Source organism: Hippopotamus amphibius, chromosome 12, assembly GCF_030028045.1.
Source record: "Hippopotamus amphibius kiboko isolate mHipAmp2 chromosome 12, mHipAmp2.hap2, whole genome shotgun sequence".
NCBI classification, from domain to species: domain Eukaryota; kingdom Metazoa; phylum Chordata; class Mammalia; order Artiodactyla; family Hippopotamidae; genus Hippopotamus; species Hippopotamus amphibius.
In genome coordinates, this window is record NC_080197.1 from 32,477,377 (window position 1) to 32,499,155 (window position 21,779).

General features: G+C 52.9%; 1 protein-coding gene across 15 annotated transcripts in view; it reads left to right on the forward strand.

Moving 5' to 3' along the window:
- SMOX (spermine oxidase) overlaps positions 1-21,779 on the forward strand; it is a 204,044-nt gene that overhangs the window by 33,075 nt on the left and 149,190 nt on the right. For 2 of the 15 annotated variants that reach the window (XM_057700938.1, XM_057700951.1), the window contains exon 1: positions 6,683-7,264. The gene's annotated coding sequence lies outside the window, so the exon portion shown is untranslated. Of the gene's footprint in view, positions 1-1,774; positions 1,857-2,777; positions 2,925-5,394; positions 5,555-6,466; positions 6,566-6,666; positions 7,265-14,070; positions 14,159-14,655; positions 14,683-16,105; positions 16,252-19,088; positions 19,203-20,394; positions 20,590-21,779 lie in introns of those variants that run through there. The other 13 variants (XM_057700953.1, XM_057700954.1, XM_057700941.1 and 10 more) reach the window with 12 other exon arrangements.

Genomic DNA, 21,779 nt, shown 5'->3' on the forward strand with positions numbered 1-21,779 from the left:
AAGTCCAAGGAACAAATAAAACCCACATAAGCTGAGAGTCTCGGTGGATGCCCTTCGATGATTTGAGGGGGTAATCAGAATTCCTGAGGTCATCTGGAGCTCGCCAGGGTCTATGTCCTGGCCTGATTCTATCCAACTGTGATGGTGAAGAATCAGACAGACATAGGTTCAGGGGCCCAACTCCATCACTCACTACTGTGTGAGTGGGGCCCATGCTTCCACTAAGAAATGACTCATTGTCTGAAATTCAGATTGAACTGGGTGTCCTGTATTTTTATTTGTTAAATCTGGCAACCTTTCCAAACCCTCCAAAAGTCAGCCCCGCCTGCAACCTGAGGCCATTGGTAGCAGACCCTGAATTACTTTGAAGTCTGGGATTTCATCTAAAAAACTCACATAAAGTTTAAGTTCATTTCCATGTTTCTATCCTTGTTTTGACATAAAACAGGTATTAAACTATCTGGGTTAGGAAGCAAACATATTCCACTTATTTACACCTGGTTGTGGATGAATTAAGGGCTTCTGATCTCAATGGCCAACTTTTCAAGTGGACAGAAGGAGGCCCAGGCTGCACGCGGGGCCCTGGGGTTCTTTGCACCAGGCACCGGTGAACGAGGAAAGGAAGAGCAGGAGGGTGGGACTTTCACAAGGTCATGTTTGTTCAGTTTAAAGGACTTCATTTTTGTCTTCTTGTTTTACCTTTTTGATAGGTGTTTAATTGCCTCTTCTTTCACAAAATGGGAATCATTTTAGTTAAAAAAAAATTAAATCCCCTTACTTGGTAAAATAAAGGGTAGGCAGGCAAGCAGAGAGCCAGAGCCTCCAGAAAACTAGGGAGGGACTTCCCTGGTAGCGCGGTGGTTAAGAATCCACCTGCCAATGCGGGGGATACAGATTTAATCCCTGGTTTGGGAAGACCCCACATGCTGTGGAGCAACTAAGCCTGTGTACCACAACTACTGAGCCTGTGAACCACAACTGCTGAGTCCACATGCCACAACTACTGAAGCCTGTGAGCCTAGAGCCCGTGCTCCACAAGAGAAGCCACCGCAATGAGAAGCCTATGTACAGCAACGAAGAGTAGCCCCCACTTGCTGCAACTAGAGAAGGCCCATGGGCAGCAACAAAGACCCAACGCAGCCAATAAATAAGTAAATTAATAAAAAAAAAAAAAAAAGAAAAGAAAAGCAGGGAGGAGGCAAGAGGGCACAGCCCCCCTGAAAACAGCAGAGGGTGCTTTCAGAGCAGTGGCTACCCATTGGAATAACCAGGATGCCCAACTGGCACCCCAGAGCCCCTCCATCAGAACCGTTAGGGGTGGGACCCAGGTGTCAGTGCTTTTTAAAGTTTCCTAGGTTATTCCATTGTGCAGCTACTTTTGCTTTGGAGCTTTGCTACTCAAAGTCTGGCCTGAGGCTCAGAGGCATCAGGTTCACCTGGGAGCTGGTTAGAAATGCAGAATCTCAGGCCCCAGCCCAGACCTGCTGAATCAGAACTTGCATTTAACAAAGCCCCCAGTGCCTTGTATGCAGTCTGAGAGGACCCGCTATAGTGGATCTGTGAGGATCCTCGTCTTGATGGGGTGGTCTTAGCAGCAGCTGGCCTCCTTCAATGGGAACCTGAAGGCCACAGGTGCTGGTCCCTCCATCAGAGTCTGCTTAGTATCTCCCGCTCCTGGGGGTACAAAATTGAAGACTTACTTACAGTAATGGAACTTGTATCCTTTGCCTGGGTCTGATAGTGTCTTTTCATTAGTGTATCATTATTCCATCAGAACAACCATACAGTGACCAAGGATGTTGGCTGAAGATCAGGGAATCCTGTCCTGGAGGAGAAACCTAAGGACACCAATCAGGGTATGTGGAAAGGACAACATGAAGTATACAGTTTGGCCTTGACTTCAGATGCAATATTCATTTACTGCATATTGGCTCCTGGTTTTGAGCCAAGTACGCTCTTGTCTTCTCTTTCTTCAATCAGATGGAATTGACATAACTTACAAAAGGCTGGGGGAAATGAGGATACTCTTTATTTGTCCTTCTGTATCAGCAGCTATTGCCACAACAGTGCTGTGCGAAAATCATGAAACCTCAGTGGCATACAAAACTATATTTATTTCTCACGTGTGTGTGGGTTGACTGGGATGACTGCTGATCCTGTGCATCTACAAGTTGGCTGGGTGCTGGCTGATCTAGGCTTGCATCAGACAGACCCTTCAAGATAATGGCCTTAGGGAATTTGGCTCTAAGGGCTGGGTTGAGCTCTGGTCTACTCCTCTGTTTTCATTCTGTGGCCCCAGGCTGAAGGACAGTAGTTATCCAGGGGAGCATTTCTAATGGAGATGGTGAGAGCATAAGAAGGAAGTACATGCAGGAACTCTTAAGACTGAGGCTCAAAACTGACACACTACCACTTCTAACCCAAACGGTCAAGCTCAATATCAGTGGTTGGGAAAATATACTCCACCTCCCTGAGTCCATGGGAATAATATGGCTACACAGTACTACACAGGGAAGTGAAGAATTATGGCCCATACGTCAACCCACTGCATCCTCCAACCAGAAACTATACTTCCTTGGGAGTATGTGACCCATCCCTTCTAGAACTTTATAAATTCCCCCATGGAAGAGACTGCTGGCTATTTACCCAAAATCACTTTCCTACCCTTCCTGGGCTCCCAGCTAGAACACATTTCCCAGCCTTCCTTGTAGTTAGGTGTGACTATATGAATCATTTTGGCCAATGGTATGTGAATTGAAGTAATGTCATTTTTCAAGCTAAGGCTTTCCGCTGCTGCTGGCTTTGTGCAGATGACTATAAGACTCTAATGGCTGCTGAGGGCACAAGTTGGAATGGGCCTAGATCCCTGAATCACTATGTGGAGGAAGGCCGTTATGAAATGGGAACACTACCTTATCATGTGGGTAAGATACATGTTTCTATTATGTTTGAACCAATGGGATAGCAGCCAGCATTATTGTTACTAATATACTTCTTTTTTTTTTTTTAATAAATGTATTTATTTATTGGCTGCATTGGGTCTTCATTGCTGTGCACGGGCTTTCTCTATTTGTGCCGAGTGGGGGCTACTCTTCATTGCAGTGCATGGGCTTCTCATTGCTTTGGCTTCTCTTGTTGTGGAGCACGGGCTCTAGGTATGTGGGCTTCAGTAGCTGTAGCATGTGGGCTCAGTAGTTGTGGCATATGGGCTTAGTTGCTCCGCAGCATGTGGGATCTTCCTGGACCAGGGATTGAACTCATGTCCCCTGCGTTGGCAGGCTGATTCTTAACCACTGTACCACCAGGGAAGTCTTCTTAAAGCCCTTCTTCAAGGGCTCTGTTCTCATAACACAGGGAGACCCAACTTCCTGTGATGGTGGGTGCGGAAGTGCTTTGTAAACTGTGAAGTTCTCCACACACGTGAAGTCTGACTAGGATTAACGCTATGCTAATGTTTCAACTCAAAATGTAGTCTCAGGCAGCTGTACTGATGTGGCAGAGACTGAAGCTAATAATTACCGACATCTAGAGGGGCCTGATGGTTTAGACATCAGTTTTCACATCCTTTAGTCTTTTAAATTTTTACCACAACCCTGAGAGACAGGCTTTTATCACTACTCCCATTTAAAGGATGACAAAAGGGAATCTGGCAAACTTGCTCAAGGCCTCACACCTGGTCAGGTGCCTGAGCCTGACCTTCTTCCTCTTGTCATTCTGAGAGAAAACAATGAAGAACTGTCTTAGCTCCAGGCCACTTTGCACAAATCAGGCTTCAAAGTCTCCCTTGGGGGATAGAAAAACAGGTTATACCCGAGGCTGATGCTGGTGGCTTGATTTGTAAGGAGCATTTAAAGTTCCAGGCCCTAGTTAAAACTGCCTACCTGAGGAATCTGTTCTTGAAGATAAGAGAGAGGTATTTCTTGGGGCTTCTGCTTTGTGGTAGGTTATCTGCAAAGACGGTTGCTAAGGATTCCTTCTATTCCTGTATGCACATTTGTCGTGGGTTGAATTATGTCCCTCCCAATAGACATCTTGGATATGCTGGAGAGATGTTGGAGTCCTAATCCACAGGAGCTCAGAATGTGACCTTATTTGGAGATAGGGTCTTTAGAGAGGTAATCAAGTTGAAATGAAGTCATCAGGGTGGGCCCTAGTCCACTGGTGTCTTTATAAGGGAGAATTTGGGCACAGAGATAGGCATAGGCACACTGGGAGAACTCATGTGAAGATAAAGCGATGATGGCAAAACTTGGGGCAATACATCTACAAGTCCAGGAACACCAAAGATTGCCAGCAAACCATCAGAAGCCAGGAGAGAGGAATGGACTAGATTCTCTCTTCCTCATAAAAGGAATCAACCCCTCTGCCACCTTGATCTCAGACTTCCAACCTCCAGAACTATGAGACAATACATTGATTAAGCCACTCAGCTTGTGGGACTTTGTTGCAGCAGCCCTAGTAAACTAATATAACACCCCACTCCTCCTATCAAGAGATAGAGTCAGTTTATCCTCCCTGTGGATCTGAGCTGGCTCTGTGATTTTCTTTAGCCAACAGAATGTGGTGGAAATAATGAATTTGCAGTTCTGGGCTTACATCTTAAAATGGCTGGCAGCTTCCATTTTCACCCTCTGGGAAGCCAGGCTGCCATGTTGTTAGCATATTCTGTTGGAGAGGTCATATGGAGAGAGAAGCCATTTGGATTTTTCCAGACAAGCTTCCAGTTGATGCCCCTGGTCAACACTGAATGCAGCAGCAGATGTCTACCTGAGCCCAGTGAAGCCAAAGAATTGTGAGGAAGAAATCATTGTTGTTTTAAGCCACTAAGTTTTGGGGGTGGTTTGTTACATAGCAATAGACAACTGAAATGTGTGCCTTCATTTTTTTGGTAGGTACTCCAGCACTTCTGCCACTGTTATTCCTAAAGCCAGGTGCCACCAGTACCATTCTCCTCCTGAATGGATTCTGGGTGATGCCTGTCTCTGGACATTGCTCGCTTCCATATGAAAATTTGCAATAGTGTATTTGGTTGGCAGGAGTTGGATAATGCCAGGAGATTGGGAAAGAGCGTTTCTGACTTTAAAAGTAGGTGGTGCGGGAAAGTTTCCCAGACACAGAAGAATGTTCAAAAGGTACTGGGCACCCCTGAAACATAATGAAGGTCTTCAATAATGGCCAATATTTTTTGTGAACCTACTGTGTGCTTGGCACACAGTTTGGGGTCCATTTACCTTCTAATGGGAAACAGTGCCCTGACATCACCCTTCCTCACTCTCCATCCCTGTGGTTTAGATGGGATCAACCCCAGGGTTGGGTTTGTGATTCAGGCCCCAACAGTGATGTGTGACCCATTGAGAACCAGCTTGGTGTAACCTTCTCATTTTGTTGGGACAGCTGAAAGAAATGAGGACTTAGGCAGTGAGGATGGAGGCTGGAGCTGCTGGCAGCCATCCTGCTGCTGCAAAGAACAGAGATGAGAGATGAGAAGGAGACCAAGTCTTGGTATTTTTTTGAGCCTCTTGGTACTGGATCAGTCATACCATTGGAGTCTTAGGTGAGCATGTACATTTCCTATTTGCTTAGACCAGGTCAATTTAAACAGTTTCCCATCATTTGTAATCTGTCAAGTCTATCTTAATCTTGTTTAATACACGTCTTTGGGGTAGAGGCCATTTTACAGATGAGAAAACTGAAACAGAGATTAAGTAAATTCCTCAAGGCCACATGGAGGCAGAATCCAAACCCAAGGAAGCTGATCCTGAGAGCCCACTCAGAAACATTCTGCTCTCCTTGGTGTCAGGGAAGGATTCACAAAGGACGGTGTGACATTTAACCTGACATTTAACTCCAAAGGGACATGGGTTTGTCAGGAGCAGGGAGAAAGGCTTCTAGATGAAGGGAATAGTTTGGGCAGTGACAAGGCCTTTGTGCTGAGAAGAAACCTTACCTAAAATTCACCTTGTCCCTGGTCTGCAGCCTGTACTCAAGAATGTCCTTCTTTCAGGGGAGCACCAGACTCCATTTCTGCAGGAACACCTCTGTCCTCCTGGCCTCTGGACTCATGTGGACCTACGCTCTGGGGCCTGGTGGGTTCCTTGTGGGGTCCAGGTTAAGTGGGGCACCCTTTTCAGCCTGAAAGACAGTTCAGGCAGGGGCCCAGCTTCCACGGAAGGCTTACCCCCTTGGACTGCGTCTCTATAAGCCCCAGGAAGCCCTGGAGATTCTCACAGGTTAAATAGAATGAAATTGTCAGAGGACACCCCCCTCCCCCCCCCCCCCCCTTAAAGGGGAACAATGGAAGACTACTGGGGAGCAGAATCTCAAATAGAAAAGGAAAAAACAACCTGCAAATCATTGATTTCTTTTTTTTAAGGAAAAAAAAATCACCCTCATACTTATAGTTGCTTCGGGTTTTATAAAGTTGAGGATGAGGCACTGGATACCAGCGAAAGGTATTTTCTTACAGAGGCCGCCTCCGCTCAAGGTCGTGGGCTGTGAACAGAAGGGCTCCAGCGATTCGAATCCCCCCGCCCCTGCCCCGTGCAGTTGAAGGTTCGAGATTAAGGCAAGGAGGTAGGGGAGGGGGAGGGGGGGTGGTGGCGGGGTGCGGCAGTAGCGTTGCGGAGGAAAGGAGATTGGAGGTGGCCCCCTGGGGACGAGCCCTCTGACCCCAAACCGAGATCCAGTGGAGGGTCTACAGGAGTGAAGGCAGCTCCGGGAGGGGAGGAGAGAGAGGCGCCCCTTTCTTCCGACAGGAGGGTGTCGAGTCCTGCGGGTAAACTGAGGCCTGCGTCCTAGCTCTGCTCGTCGCCGGGCAGGCAGCTTCAGCTCCACGTTACGCCCAAGCACAGGGCGGGCGGGGCTGGGCTGGCTGCTTTTCTTTGGGGGACAGGTGTGGACGTGGGGCGCCCAGCTTGAGGAGGGGGCCGTGGAGCCCGGGGTGGGAGCGCTGGGCCCGGGTCCCTCCGCAGGGAGGGTCACCTAGGTCCTTCGCGGCCCCGGACCGGCCGGGTCGGGGGAGGAGCTGGGCGCGTCCCCGCCCCGAGGCGGAGCGGGGGGCCGGGCCTAAACCCACTGGGCGGGGTGGGCCGGGGACGCGAGGCGGAGCGCGGCCCCACACAGGCCGCGGCGGCTGGCTCGGGCCCCTACGGTCCCGGCGGCGGCTGGAGGAGGAAGCCAGGCGGCTGCGGAGAAGGGGAGGCGGAGGAGGCCGAGGTGGAGCGCCGCTCGCCGCAAACTCACTTCCCCGGCTCAGCAGGGAAAGGTACCGCGCGCGCCTGCTCCCGGCTCCCCGACCCCCGGCCGCCGGCCCCGCTCGGGCGCAGGCTGGGGCTGCGTGCGCTGCCGGAGGGTGAGGGGCCCGCAGCGGCCCCGAGGGCTCCGGTAGCCGGGGCGGCGCTCGGGCGGGAGGGCGATGGTGCTCGGCGTTCCCGGGGGCTGGCGAGGGCGGCGGGCGCCGCGCCCCTTCGCTCGCGTCGGGGGAGGCGGCGGTGGTCCGGGGGCCGGGGCTGTGCGAAGGGGGAGGGCAGGCAGGACCCCGGGGGCGCGTGCCGCGGGGGAGCGCCTGGGGCGCCCGGCCGGCGCGCTCCGTGGGCGCAGACAAAGCCGGGTGCGGATGCCCCGAGACGGCTTGGGCGGCCCAGAAGGTGGGCACCGGGGAGAGAAGAGAAGGCGCCCGGGCGACGGCCGGGACACGGGGAGAGGCTGGGCCGCCGTCTCAGAGGGCGTCCGAGTGGTCTCCTCGGGGTGGGGTGGGGGGAGGTACCCCGGACAGGATGGGGAGCAGCTGTCTAACGAAGACCCAACTAGGGGCTCACGGGTTGCGCTGGGCTAGGCGAGAGCCAGGCTGGGAAAGGGGGTAGGGAGTGTTGAGTGCTCGGTTTGGGGGAGGGGCTCAGAGAAGCCACTGCCCCGGGCTGGGGGCTGGGGCCCCGGTAGAGCCGGTGAGGGGCCTGGGGACCCCCTCGGAGCTTGCACCAGGAAGGGGGTATGGCCTCATAAGGTAAGCGCCGTGGCTGACACCTGTGGTGTGGCCACAGCTGGGTTGCAGAACCTGCCGGTGGCGGCACATCCCATGCCAGTCCGCAGAAGGGGTGGGTAACTTGTCCGTGTTTGGAGCAGGAGTTTCGGGGGTCTTTGGAATGGGTAGGCGTGCATCGGAAAGTGTGTGTAGTGAAAGCCCCGCCTGTGCATTTTGCCTCTTCCCCTCCTCCCCCTGGGGTGGAAGCATCCCAGTTCCTGCTACAGGCTAATAAAGCCTCCACTAGGGTTCCAGGGTGGTCTGGTCCGCTCCCTGCCCCCCATTCTTCAGTTACTTCCGCTCTCTCCAGTGTTAAAAGTGGCTACTTTCCCCCGGATCATTCGCAACAGTGTAAGAACATGCTTTGACACCATCCCCCCCTCCATTTTAGGGCCCCCCTTTTTTGCCTTAATCCCTCATTCTCAGCTACAGACACACTTCTCCACTTCCCTTCGCAACAAAACTTCTCCAGAGAGCTGTCTGTACCTGTGGTCCCTGTGGTTCTTCAGCTCATTTGACCTGGCTTTGGTCCCACCACTTTACTGAAACTGCCCTCGTAAAGGTCTCCTGTGCTTTACACTCCCCCGCAAGCAGGTCTTCCTTGACCTCCCTTGGTCTTGATAATTCTCTCCAATATCCTCTCTTGGCTTCTCCTGGTTTTCTTCCTCACCAACCCCCTTTCCCCCAGCCAAAGCCTTTCCTTACTTGTGTTTAAGGACGACTCCTTCACCTTACTCTAAATGTTGGAGGGTCCCTGGGCCTTGTGCTCAGTCCTCTCCTCTTCCCTGAGTCCCTTCTATTTACATACCCCTCAAGCTCTCATTTTTTCTTATAATTGTTAAAATCAAACATGAATTTACAAACACAGATCTTAAATGTATATCATTTTCATTCTCATGATTTTAAGTAGGCAATTTTATCTCCAGCTCCAACCTCTCTATCCAACCACCCCTCTGATGATTTATGGTGTCACAGGTATGAAAAACTTAATATGGATGAAGCAGAACCTGGACTGCACTCCCCAAGCATGACCCCCTGCTGGCCTTCCCATCTAGGTAAAGGGCCCGTAACCCACCCACCATTGTAGACAGGAAACCAGGTGGCATCATCTCCTCCCCTTTCCACCCTCTCCACATCTAGTGCTACAGCAAGTCCTTTTGGTTCTTTTTACCAGATCTATCTCAGGCCTATTCTTCATGCTCTGACTCCACTGCTACTGCCCTAGGCTACTGCCACAGGCCAAGCCACCTTTTATGTGGTGCTTGGATACCGCAGTAGCTTTTGCCTGCTTTTCCCAAGTCTGCAGTTGCCTCCTCAAATCCATTTTAACAGAGTAGCCAGAACAATTTAGAAAAATATCGAGTAGTCTCATTTCTCTAAGACCCTCAGTAGCTCCCTATTGCACTTGGAGTAAAATTTCAAAGCTTTCCTCTGGCCTTTCAGATCTTCCATGATGCGGTCACTGCTGACCTCCCCCAGCCTTGTCCTGACCACTGTCCCCTGTGCGTCTTCCTGACAGCCACGTCTGAATCATTTCTGCCCCTTGAACACCTAAGCTTCTTCCTGCCCTGTGGCCTTTGCCTGTGGTGTTTTCTCCGCCTGGAATGTTCTTCCAAGGTTTTCTACTGGGCTGGCTCTGCTCCTTCTTATTTTTCAGGTCTCAGCTTAAATATGCCTTCCTCACATGCCTTCCCAGTCTTGGCAGAAGCCTATCATTCCGTGCACTTGATCGTAGCACCTGGTTTACTTTCTTCATTCTATTTGTCACCGTTCACAACCATTTGTTGCCCTTGTCTGTTTCCTTTTTCTGGCTTCGTAAGGGCTGGAACCTTGACTGAATGACCCACTGTTGTATCTGGAGCATCTAGTGCAGTGCCTGGCGTGTAGCTGATACTCAGGAAATCTTGAGCCATGTGGGAAGGTCAGGGCAGTGCAGGAGCCCCCTCTCAACCTCGAGTGATCCTAAGGATTTTTATTGTCTTTCCACAAAAGCGGTTGTGCAAATCACTGCAAGAATCTGAGGGGGGTGGTGGGAAAAAGGGAAGTAGAGAAGGTACAGGTGGCTCAAAGGCAGGCCTGTACACCTAGCGGGAGATTGGGTGGGTCTGGGGAGTGTGGCATTGATGTGAGTTGCTGTGGGTTGGGGAGAAATGATTTCCTTCGCTCTCTTTGGTGGAAATCCAGACTAGGTCAACAGAGAGGTGTGGGCCCTTGTGTGTGTTTTCTAACTCAGGAGATGGGGACCTCCGGCCTGGGCAGCCAGGGCTTTATTTTCTTGGGTGACTGCTTGGTGCCCAGCCCTGGGGGCAGGGAGTTGATGGGGAGGAATAAGCTAGAGTTGGGGGGGGGGGGAGTGATCTCTGTAGACCCTTGTCTTTCCACCCACAGCTCTCCTCTTTGCATAGAGGAGCCAGCTGAGAATTGAGCTGTTTGGCTAATGCTCTCAGAATGAAGAGCTAAGAGCTGAGGGGCCTCAGATCTGGGAAAAGGAAGCTTGGCCCTGGACAGGGGGACTGGTGATGGACCAAGGTAACACTGGAGGTGAGCTCTGGCACTAGGGGCTGGGGGTTCAGATCAGGCTGGGCTGGCATGTCTAGGAAAGGCTTTGAGCAGGGATAGATGGGAGAAGGGAAGGTATCCTGTGTGGGAGAAATCAGGCCAAGGCTAAGATGCTAGGCCAGGGCCCTGCTACACTCACTGGGGTGCTAGGCAGTGTTCTAAGGACTTTGCAAATATTGGCTCCTTTAATCCCCTTAATAGCTCTAGAAGGTAGGTCTTATTCCCATTTTATAGACTGGAAGACTGAGGCATAGTCATATACCTCAGTAGTGACAGAGCAAGGATTTGAACTTAGGCAACCTGGCTCCAGAATCCGTGCTCTAAGACACTCTTTCTGCCTCTCAGATATGCACCAGCTGAAGTCTTCTTAACAAATGTTTTTTCCTGACTCCCAGAGGTGCCTGGCCTTGGGACTGGGGAGGTAGGAAAGAAGTCACACCCTCTAAAGTAGAAGAGGTCCTCACTCGGAGTGGGCAGCTGAATCTCTGTGTTTCATGCCCCACCTTTTCTCCAGGAGGGTCTCTGGGCCCAGGTCAAGGAGTTGGGTGTCATCACACTGTGATTTCGGGGAGCTAGGGAGGACACCTGCTTCTGGTGCAAAACCAGCTCCCTGCTTGAGCTGCCACCATTAGAATGTCACTTCTCTGGGCTCAGCATTGCCCCATTGCCCTCTTCATCTGCCTCTGGAGAGCCCAGAGAGGTCAGCTAGGAGCTCTGCGGATCAACCAGCCTGTTTCGGATGCCATCTAGGATGTTGTGAGGTGGAGCTTCAGACTTGGCCTTGGAAAACCTGGATGGGGGCCTGAGTAGGGCTGGGTGGAAGGTGGGAGCAGAGCTGGGGGAACAGAGAAATGGCAACTGAAAAGAGCTTCATCCACTTCAGTATTGGCCCTGTCCTTACCTCTTTTTTTCTGTCTGTAAAATGAGATTAGGGAAACTTTTTCCTTTGCTCCCCAGAGGTTATAGAAACCAGGAACTCCTTGAGGTTACCTGTCTGAGTACCTTCTTGCAGACCCAGGATGAAGGTGTGAGAACCTCTCATGGGAGGCCAGCCTGTAGGAACTGGGCCAGGAAGCAGGGAGTGGGGAGGAGGGTGTGGCCGCCTCGTCCTTTGAGGCTTTCCTGTTTGGTCATGAGGGCGCCTCTGCGCAGGTGCCTTGGCGTCCCAGAGGCCTGGCTACTAGGCCAAGAAAGGGTTTGCTGACCCCACAGGGATGGAGTTTCTTTGCTCCAGATTCTGACCCCAGGGTTTAGGGGACCTGCTCATCCTCCCAGCCCCCCAGGAAAAGAGGGAGGCAGACCCGATGGCGTTCCCTTCTGCATTTTGAGAAACTGAGGCTCAGAGCAAGCACTTTGTTGCTAGCAGCTCACTAGGCGCACGTTTCTGAGGAGTGCTCCTTCTCTGGAGTAGGCAGGGGGCTTGTCCACACTGCCTGAGGCCTTGTCCGCTGAGTTGAGGTGAAGGCTGTAGCAGAGCCTAAGGCCAGCAGGCTAGAGCTGAGGGTAGACTTCCCAACAACTGGACGCTGGGCCTTGTTACCTGTGGTTGGCACCTGGCATCTTCTATGCCCCACCCTGGTGTTTGGAGCCACTGGGAACACAGGACAGGCCCCCGTTCACCGGGAGATAAGAGTGAGCCACGCCAGATGTGATGTGATGAGGTGCATTTCCGACCAGCTTCTTGGAGGAGGTGGTGCTTTTAGAGGGCCCTGAAGTCCTGGGTGGCTTTGGCCAGCACAGGAGGGGATGGCCTTCCGGAGGTGGAGGGGGAGCCCAGGCCCGGACAAGTCAGTTGAAGCACTGATTGTCAAGCCACTGAGTCTCGGCTTGATTCACTAGGCCCTGGGGAGCCACGGAAGCTTATAGGCCATGAGTGCAAGGACTTGATTAGAGCAGTGGTCTATAAAATTACTTCCCAAACTCTAGCATACACGTGGATCACCTGGGCAGCTTGTTGAAATTCAGGTTCCAATTCAGCAGGTCTGGGGTGGGGCCCGAGACTCTGCATTTCTGACAAGCTCCTGGGTGGTGTGATGCTGCTGGCCCACGGGTTATCGTTGTGTAGTGAGGGTTCAGACTGAGGACTTTGGGCCAGGAAGGTGCGGGGATGGGCACAGATCAGGTGAGACCTGAAACAGGTAATGGGGACTGTCCTGGCTCCTGTGGACTGTGTTGGGGGAGGCCTAGAAACTGCTTTTACGGGGGGAGGGCAGAGAGGAGTATGTAGAGGGTACGGGATGCAAGGGTTATTCTGTTGGGGGATGGGGCCGGGTGAGGAGCTTCTGGGGACTTGGGGCTCAGGCTGGATACACAGGCCTGATTTCTAGGGTGCCTGACTTTGAGAAGCTCCCCAAACCATGAGAAAGTGTCTTAGGCGACTGCCCCAGGGCAGGGTGACATGCAGGCAGCACATAGGGCATCTTATCTTTCACCACAGCCAAGCCCGGCCCTGTGGTTAGCCAATCTGGGGTGAGCACTCTTCCTCCAGCCGGGGTGGGGCCGAGGAGATTGGGGAAACAGCTGGTTCCAGCCTTAGATGTGCTGTCTTCTCCTGAAAGCCCCTAAAGTCTCCCCAGCTGCTGAGCCATCTCCTCCCAGCGAGCGTCCCTGACCTCCGCCTGGCCTGCGTGAGTCCTTGTGGCTGCCCTGATGGTTGCATGAGCTGCTGTTGGCTTCTCCCACTTGGGCCACTTCCCCAATGCACTTGGAAGTGGGGAGGCCTGGATGCTTCATTCTGCTCTGCCCCTGGCTGGGCCCCTACAGGCAAGTGTCTGCTTTGCCCTGAGGCCTCAGTTTCCTGTAAATTGAGGGATTCACCCCTTCCTGGGGGGCAGGGGGGCGAGTTGCAGGGTTTGTTGAGTAAAACACTGCATCTTCCCAGAATGGCAGCTTAATACATTTTAATTTTGGTTTACTATTGAAACTGGCATGCTGATGATGGAGTAGAATGAGCAGTTTGCCCAGAAGAGCTGTCCAGCTTGATTTGGGGATCTCCCAAAACCTCTGTCCTCTGGGCTTTGAATAGCCTGAAGGGTGGTATCTGAGGACACTGGTCAGGTGAGGTCCCTTTAGACCCTAGCAGGAGGGTAGGCAGTCACCCCACCCAAAGAAAGGTGGGAAGGGCAGACACTAAAGGCAGAGGTTCTGTTGCCCTAGGCAGTGCCAAGAGGGGCTTTCAGGCTGAGGTTCCCAAGATGTCACATAACTCCTAAAAGGATGCCCCCCGCTCCCCACCTTGATTCCTGCCCATGTGCCCCCTGCTGTACCAGGCTGTCCTGAGGGGACGGGAGGGGGTGGCATTTCTCAAAGACTGTTCTGAGAAACCTCAAGGATTCAGGGGACAAACAAGGGTAGAAACTGGAAAATCCACTCCACTACCCTGTGGGAGATTCTGAATGCGTTTAAGAGAATTAAAGGCTCTGACAAATCCTGTAGAAAAGAAACTGATGTTTGCTAAACTGATTTGATCATAGACACTTTTTTTTTTGAAGACATCCTAATAATGACCCACTGACCAAGAAAACTCCGTGGGAAGGGCTGATGCGGGGGGATGCGGCTCCGTGAGTGCTACAAACACGGGTGAGGGGTCGGCCCAGAGGTGCCAGGGAGGGAAAGCAGGATGGAACCGTAGCTTCCTGGGGGAGGGGGACGTGGTGGGATGGGTACGACTTGGACAGTCAGTGAAAGCAAAGGGCCCTGTAGGGGGAGGGACGGGGCCCGGAACCAGCCCTGGGTTCTAGGGGCAGCAGCGTTGCCTCACTGCGCAGATGGGCAAGAGACCCAACAGGAGCCAGGCCTGGGTCTTCGGGGTCCTGGGAGGGCCTCATACCCCATCCGTCCCTGCCATCTTCTTGCCCTACAGGTTCTCTCCCAGCCTTCCGTCTCAGAGAGCGGGGCTGTGATCCCTGGACAAGAAGCTCCAACCTCTCTGTGCCACCGGCTCCTCATGTGTGCTGTGCAGATAGCGTTCCCTCCCTCCCAGGGTGGTTGTGGCGCCCGGGTGCTTGTGGGCTGCTCTGAATGTGATTGACATGGCTACAGGCGGTGTCTGCAGGAGGGACCCAGGGGAGGGGACAGTCGTCAGGGATTTGAGAGGCACGAAGGTGAGCAGAGAGCATGGAAGGCGTGGGGTCGGGTCTTGATTAGAACAGGGGGGTGGTCTTCTGGAAGGGCAAGAAAGAGTGAGGACTGACTTCCTGGGGGAGTGCCTAGCAGAGTGGGGAGATGTGGGCAGCATGAGGAGATTCCACAGGCCACCCTGGGCCCTGTGGGCCTAGTCTGGGTGTGGGAGTCAAGGCGTCCGGTGGGTGTGTGTAGGAGACAGCGGGGGGCTGAGGGCAGGGAGGAGGTGTCAGGGACCTGCCTTCATTCATTAGGCCACTGGGAGCCATTGAAGGTTTTTGAGCAGGGCCGTGGTTTGATGAGAGCAGTGTTTTAGTGAGAAAGGTGGCGGGTTATGATGGTGGGTTGGGGGTGCAGGACCCCCCCATTGGGCTTCCTCGGAGAGTTGCTGTGCGCTTTCATGTCTCAGGCATGGGGAAGGGGGCAGGTTGCTCATATGACCCTCAGATGATCAGAGCTCTGAGTCATTTTCCCAAAAGGTTAGGAGTCTCACACTTGTCACTTTCCTGGAAGGGTAGGACAGGGAGCGTCCCGGGGCCCGTGCTCCTCCTGCCTCCCCTGTCTCTGGGAGAGAGGGTTAGTGAGGCCACCCTACCTTGTCCTTTGTCACACCTCGTTTCCTATGAGGTGTGAGGACTCTTTGATCAGCAGCTCAGGTGGAGGTGATGGGGTGTGGCAGTTTCGAACAGCGACCCGCAAGTTGCTGGAGCCAGAGGTTGCTGTAATGGAGCGATGTGGGTAACAGGCCTGTTTGGTGACCGCAGCCCTCAGGGAGGCCCTGGCAGGGGGTGTTCAGAGAGCTTTCTTACCCAGTTCAGCTGCACTCTCTTCTTCCTCAAATAGGCAGGAGCCCAAGGCTTTCCCTGCTGTCTCTAAATCAGGGGTCAGTGGAAGGGGCGATGGAGAAAAGCACGTGGGTTCAGCCAGACCAGGGTGGCCTGGCTGTGGCAGGGCAGGAAGGTTCAGCACCGCGGCCCCTCCGTGCAGACTCCTTTATCATCTAGCTGCTCCTGGGGGGAGGATGTTAAGGAAGGTGTGATTTAAGCCCAAGAGAAGGAGCACTAGGAAATGAGTTGTAACTTATTAGGAAACAGAACAAAGAACCCAGCCACCCTCTGCAGCCTCGTGCCAGGCCCTGGTAGACCCATAATTCCTGTCCTTCCCATGTGGCCCACAGGGCATGAGCTACTTCATAGATGGGAACTTGGGCCGTGCCAGCAAAAATGGCATGACTGGGTCCCAGACCCAGGTTCTAGGACATCTGGTTTCATGCCCTTTCCGCAAGTCGGTTTTAAAAGAGAGTAAAGCCTGAGCCTTAGTATCTTTAATGAGTATATTTTGGAGTGCTTTGTGTCCAATGACAGGTTGTGGAACTTCTCTGAAACTCAGTTTCTTCCCCTGTAGAAGGGGGATAGTGACATGAAGATTAACCAGAATATTCCATGTGGAATGCTTAGCGTTGCCCTCCGTGCCGCAGACGTACTCAGTGAAAAATAGTGGGAACTGATGATAGAATTATAAGAACAGACGTTTCTTGATTCCCAAAGCTGGTGAGTTATTCAGTCTCTCTTTGAACTCAACAAAAGAACTTGAAGAATATGTTTGTTGTCTAAGCTCAGCGTTTTACCTCTGTAGGTGTTTTATGGATTAAATCATGGGGCCCACGTGTGCATTTTGAAATGAACACCATTGGCTTTTCAGACCTGATTCCAGCTTTTTCTGAGGCTGGCAGGTGTTCTGCTTCAGGGTTGAACTTTATGACGAGCCCTTTATTGGGCGATCCTGTGTTAGGAGGTCCTGTGCTAGGACTTGTTAGGAGAGCACAGTTAAACCACGTTGGAGTTACCAGGCGGGGAATATCTTGGGCCAGAGAGAGGAGGTGACTGTTTAGAGGAAATTATCATCTAGTTGCTCTTAGAATTTTCTTTTGGGCTGCCAGAAGCCATTAGACCACTATCCTTGTCACTGTTTATGGAGGATAAAGGGTAAAGGTCTGTGGTCTGCAAGCCTTAAGGGAGCCCTCGTGGGGCAGGGAGACTAGGGTGGCCCGCAGCCCACCCGACTAACGCCCTGGTCAGGAGGCAGGTGGCCTCCTGGCGGCAGCCCCAAGTTTTGGCAGTGTAGCTGGGGTGAGCTGCCCGGCTTGGGGACACCTCCTGCTAGCCGCGGGTGCCTGGCACGAGGTGTGCAGTGTCAGTGTGTGGGGAGGGGTAAGACAGAAGTGCCAGGCCGAGGGCTGTCCTCAGGCCTGCCGTCCCGGGAGGCTGAGCGAGGGCCTGAGAGGTGGGCAGGTGCTGGGTAGCCGGTGATAAGCTGAGCGTTGTCAGGCCCCGCTTTGTCCCTCCCTCTGTCTGGGTGCCTCCATCACACCTGTGAACCTTTCTGATGTTTCCTTAGCTCAAAAATGGGCACCAGAGTGTTTGGGAGGATTAAATGATGCCATGAATGGAAAGTGCCCAGCATGGGGCCTCGCCCACGAAGGGCTCAGTAAATAGAGATTTGCTGTGGGGTGTATCTGGTGGCTGGACTTTGGGGGGATGTTTTCTTCTTTCCGTGTTGTGATCACGCACGCCACCTTTGCTCCGTGATAAACCATGCCGAGTGGGGGTGGAGGTGGGGGAGTTTGGTGGGGCACGAGCACAGACGAGGGAGCTTTGCAGGAGGAGAGGTTACAGTGGAGGGAATCCTCTTCCCACAAACGCTGCCTGAACCCAGCAAGAGCCTTGGACAGCCCAGCTCTGCCGTCGGGGCTGTGTGGGCCGGAGCACGAGCCCTGGGCTGGCCAGCGTGGGGACCCCACCCGTGGCTCAGGAGAGAGGATTGGTCTGCAGGAGACCCCCTCCTCCCCCCACCCCAGGGACTGGAGCTGAAGCACAGATGGGCTTTGTGCAGAGTCACGAGGGGCCCGGCCAGGGGGAATTGCGCCGCCAGGGGGAATTGCGCCGCCGGCTGAGCTGTCTCCCAAGCCTCAGTGCTTGTCAGTGGTTTTGAAAAAGTCAGTGGAAAGTGCTGACTGTGCCGTCCTCCTTCCCTCCAGAACTGTGAGGCTGTGGCTCCTGGCAGGGAGAGGGGAGAAGCCCCGCTGGGAGGCTCCCTCTTCATCTGCCCCCTCCCACCTCCCAGGCGTCAAGTGCCCCATCTGCTGAATGGGTGGGTCTCTGTGTGGGGACACCACCCCAGGCCAGGGGCTGGTCAGGGCCATGCCTGCAGGTGACGCCCTGTGCGGGGGGGCTGGGAGAGGGGCCCTGGGCTGTGTGTTTGGGGGTGGGCTCAGCCCTGCGATGGGAGGGGGCCTGAGGAAGTCTTCCCAACTCTCGCGATAGCCCCAAGGAGAGACCCGGGGTCTGGAGTCAGGCCACCGGGGCCCTCCTCCCACCTGGGGGTCTTGCACCAATTTTTTGGTCTTTCCTACCTCACAGCCTTGTTGTGAAGGGGAAAGGAGATGACCAGCTGACACAGAACTTGTAAGGGTTGGTCCTGGTGTCGTGCCTGGTCACCCAGGTCATCCTGAGCCGATCCTTGCTCTTGCCCCCACGTTCCATCATCCAGCAAGTCCCTAGGAGGTCACACAGCACTTTTACCCCCTGGTCCTCTCCTGTCTGTCACTTCCTCTGCTCTGGTGTCACCTTGCCAGAGAGGCTTCCCTGACCTCCCCACACAGAGCAACTGCCTCTCCCCTTACCTGCTTTGCTTCGTGGCACCTGTCACCCCGATCCTTGAGGGGGCAGCATCTGGCGGTTTCTGTATCTTGAGTGCCTGGCACAGAGGAGCACTCACTCAACTTTTTGTTGTTGTTGTTCTTGTTATTTTTGTTGTGCGAAACCATACATAAGATTGATCACTTTAACCATTTTTAAGTATACAGCTCAGTGGTATTAAATATATTCACATTGTTGTTCAGCCATCACCACCATTCATCTTCAGAACTATTTTTCATCTTCCAAACCTGAAATTCTGTATCCTTTAAACACGAACTCTCCATTTCCCCCGCTCCCCTGCCAACCACCATTCTACTCTCTGTCTCTGTGAATTTGACTACTCTAGGTACCTCATGGAAATGGAATCATACAGTATTTGTCCTTTTGTGACTGGTTTATTTCACTTAGCATTATGTCTTCAGGATTCATCCATGTTGTAGCGTGTGTCAGAATTTCCTTTTCAAGGCTGAATAATATTCCATTATATGCATGTACCACATTTTGTTTATTCATCCATTGATGGACACTTGAGTGGAGCCTACCTTTTGGCTACTGTGAATAACGCTGCTGTGGAGGAGGGGGAAGCAGTGTCCTGAGGGAGACAAAACAGAAATCTCTGTAGACTTCTGAGTGGAGCCCAAGACCCATGAGAGAGCAGAGCAGGAGTGATGGCAATACTTGTTTTGCAGATGAGGAAACAGAGTCTTCCCTGGGTCACTCAGAATTAGACCTCATCCCTGCACCCTGGGTCCTCTCTGAGGGAGATGTCCCCGTGAGCAGAGGTTGGACCTTCCTGGCTCGAGGTACATTACTGGTGTTCAATGCAGAGCGCTTTGAGAGTTGGGCAGCAGCTGGGGAGGAAGGACAGAGGGAGATCTTCAGCCTAAGCTGGAAGGTGGGGAGAGGACCTGGTACTTCCTGGCCTTTCTGCTCTCTCTGCCTCCTCCACTCCTGTACAGGCAGATCCCAGATGTTCTGGGCTGGCCTGGAATCTGCATTTGGAACCTGCTGTAGAGAAGTGATCCTCAACCTTAGCTAATATGTTAGCATCACGTAGGGTCCTTAAAAAATTTCCATGCTTGAACCCCCCCAAAAAAGTCTGAGTTAGATGACCCAGTCTCTGGGCTTGGTATTGGTCATTTGTAAAAATCTCCAGGTGAGTCTAACGCACGGGCTGGGAGGGTGTTCCTATCTCCTGGGCCTCGGATGCTGTAGGGCCTGGGCCAGGCTCTCTGCTCACTCAACCCCAGCACAGAGTTTTCAGAAAAGAGGGAGCTGGGACCCTGAGTAGGATGGGGAGTCTATCTGGGGCGGGGGGAGGGGTTTCTCCTCTGAGGGGTCTCCAGGGAGAGAGAACTGCTGACAGTGTTAGTTACCTGTTGCTGTGTAACAAACTACCCCAAAACTTAGTAGCTTAAAATGGCAGTAAACAGTTATTATCCTCATAGTTTCTGTGGGTCAGGAATTAGGAAGCAGTTGACTTGTTTCTGGCTTGAGATCTCTCAGGAGGTTGCAGTCAAGGTGTTGGCTGGGACTGCAGTCATCTGAAGGCTTCGCGGGGGCTGGTGGATTTGCTTCCAGGGTGGTTCAGTCACATGCTTCGCAGGGTGGTTTGGCTGATGGTAGGACTCAGTTCCTTGCCTCTCAGAGGGCTTATGTGGGTGTCTTCACAACAGGGTGATTAGCTTTCCCTGTAGTAAGCAGTCTAAGAGAGCAAGGTGGAAGCCACAATGTGTATTATGATCTAGTTTTGAAAGTCACACTCCAGAGTTCTACACTATCCTATTAGTGACACAGATCAGTTGGGAGGGGACTGTACTAGGGCATGAGCACCAGGAGGCGAGGCTCATTGAGGGCCATCTTGGAGGCTGGTGACCATACAGACTGTCCTCTTGTTGCCGTTTCAGCCTCACAGACCTTGCCGGGGAGGAGCAAGTGCCCCCGGTAAGTGGGGTGACCCTTCTCTCTTACTCGTCTGTTCCTCCCTGTCATCAGGTCATAGCAGTGCCACTGTGCGTGGTGCAGTTCTCTCTGAGGCCTGGAGGTCTTGCTCTGGAGTCATCATGCAGGCGGACTTGTGCCCTCTCTACTGGCTGGATTCCCCATCCCCACCCAGGTCTGATGTCCTGGCCCAGCCCTCCCTGTGGTGACCCCACTAGTGGGCAGACTTGGGCCTGTAGGAAAACGAATGTAAGTACCATTGCTGCTGCATGCCTGGCTCTGGGCTAAGCATCCTGCACGGTCACACTGAACCCTGTGAGGCAGGGACTTTTTATCCCTATTCTAACGATAAAGAAACTGAGGCCCAGGTCAGGCGTCTAAATAGTTGCGGAGCCTCAAACCATTGGTATTCAAAAACAAGGGCCTGTATGAAAACCATGGTGCAGTAAGGTATTCCCAAAGGAAGAGAATATTTAGCAAGCTGAGTCATCAAGGTAAACGTAAGGATGTGTGTGTGTGTGGGGGGGGGGGGAGGGTGCGGGGAAGACAAAGGAGGGTTGGGGGAGAGGGAGAGAGAAAGAGAGGAAGAAAGGTGTTTTCCTGGGGTCCCCAAGGGCCATGGTGACTTGGGTCCCTCAGAACAGGGCTGGTATGGGCTTGAGGCTGGTTTCTGTCTCCAGATTCAGCCCTTCCCAGGGTAGTGAGTGACTGAGTACCATCTCCCATCAGTCCTCTCCTGCCCACGGCCTGATTTGATGTCACCAAAGACAGTCTTGCATCAATGTAGTCACTGGCATAGTAACCAGCTCTGCGGTCTCTTCTAGTTCTGTGGTTGATGACTTCCTAGAGGGAGGTTTAGAGTCTGGGTGTCAGGTCCTGCTCAGAGGGAAGGAATCCAGGCCATGAGTTCTCATCCTGAGGGTTGCTAAAGGGAGCCACAGTGAAACCTTTGCCTTTAGGACTTTGCTGAGGACACAGGAAACTGGCTAATAGGGCCTGGGGTCAAGGCTGGCCTCATCCAAAATAGGGGTGATTGTTCCCATTCTACAGATGGGATAACTGAAGCTCATGTGCTAATGGACTCACCCAAGGGAATGCTGGTTAGGGACAGAGGCTGCTGTCTGGGCAGTTTCATCTTCTCCAGGAGTGGTAGCCATCGTATCAGACCGCTGACCTCTCTCTGGGCTGAGGAGGCTTGGGCTGTGTCTGCCTCTGGAAGATCTGGGGTCTAAGGGGAAGAATGTGAGCCTTGCTTGCAGAGAGGTGACCTGGCCAGTCAGGACCTCTGTGTGTAGACACACACAGAGATGGGAAACCAGGGCGTGCGTGGATCAGAGATGGAAGCTGAGGTGGTGGGGCTGGCCCAGATTTTGAAAGGTTCATAGGAGGTGTTTAGATGACTAGCACCTGATCTGATCTGTTGTCAGAGTGTGATCCAC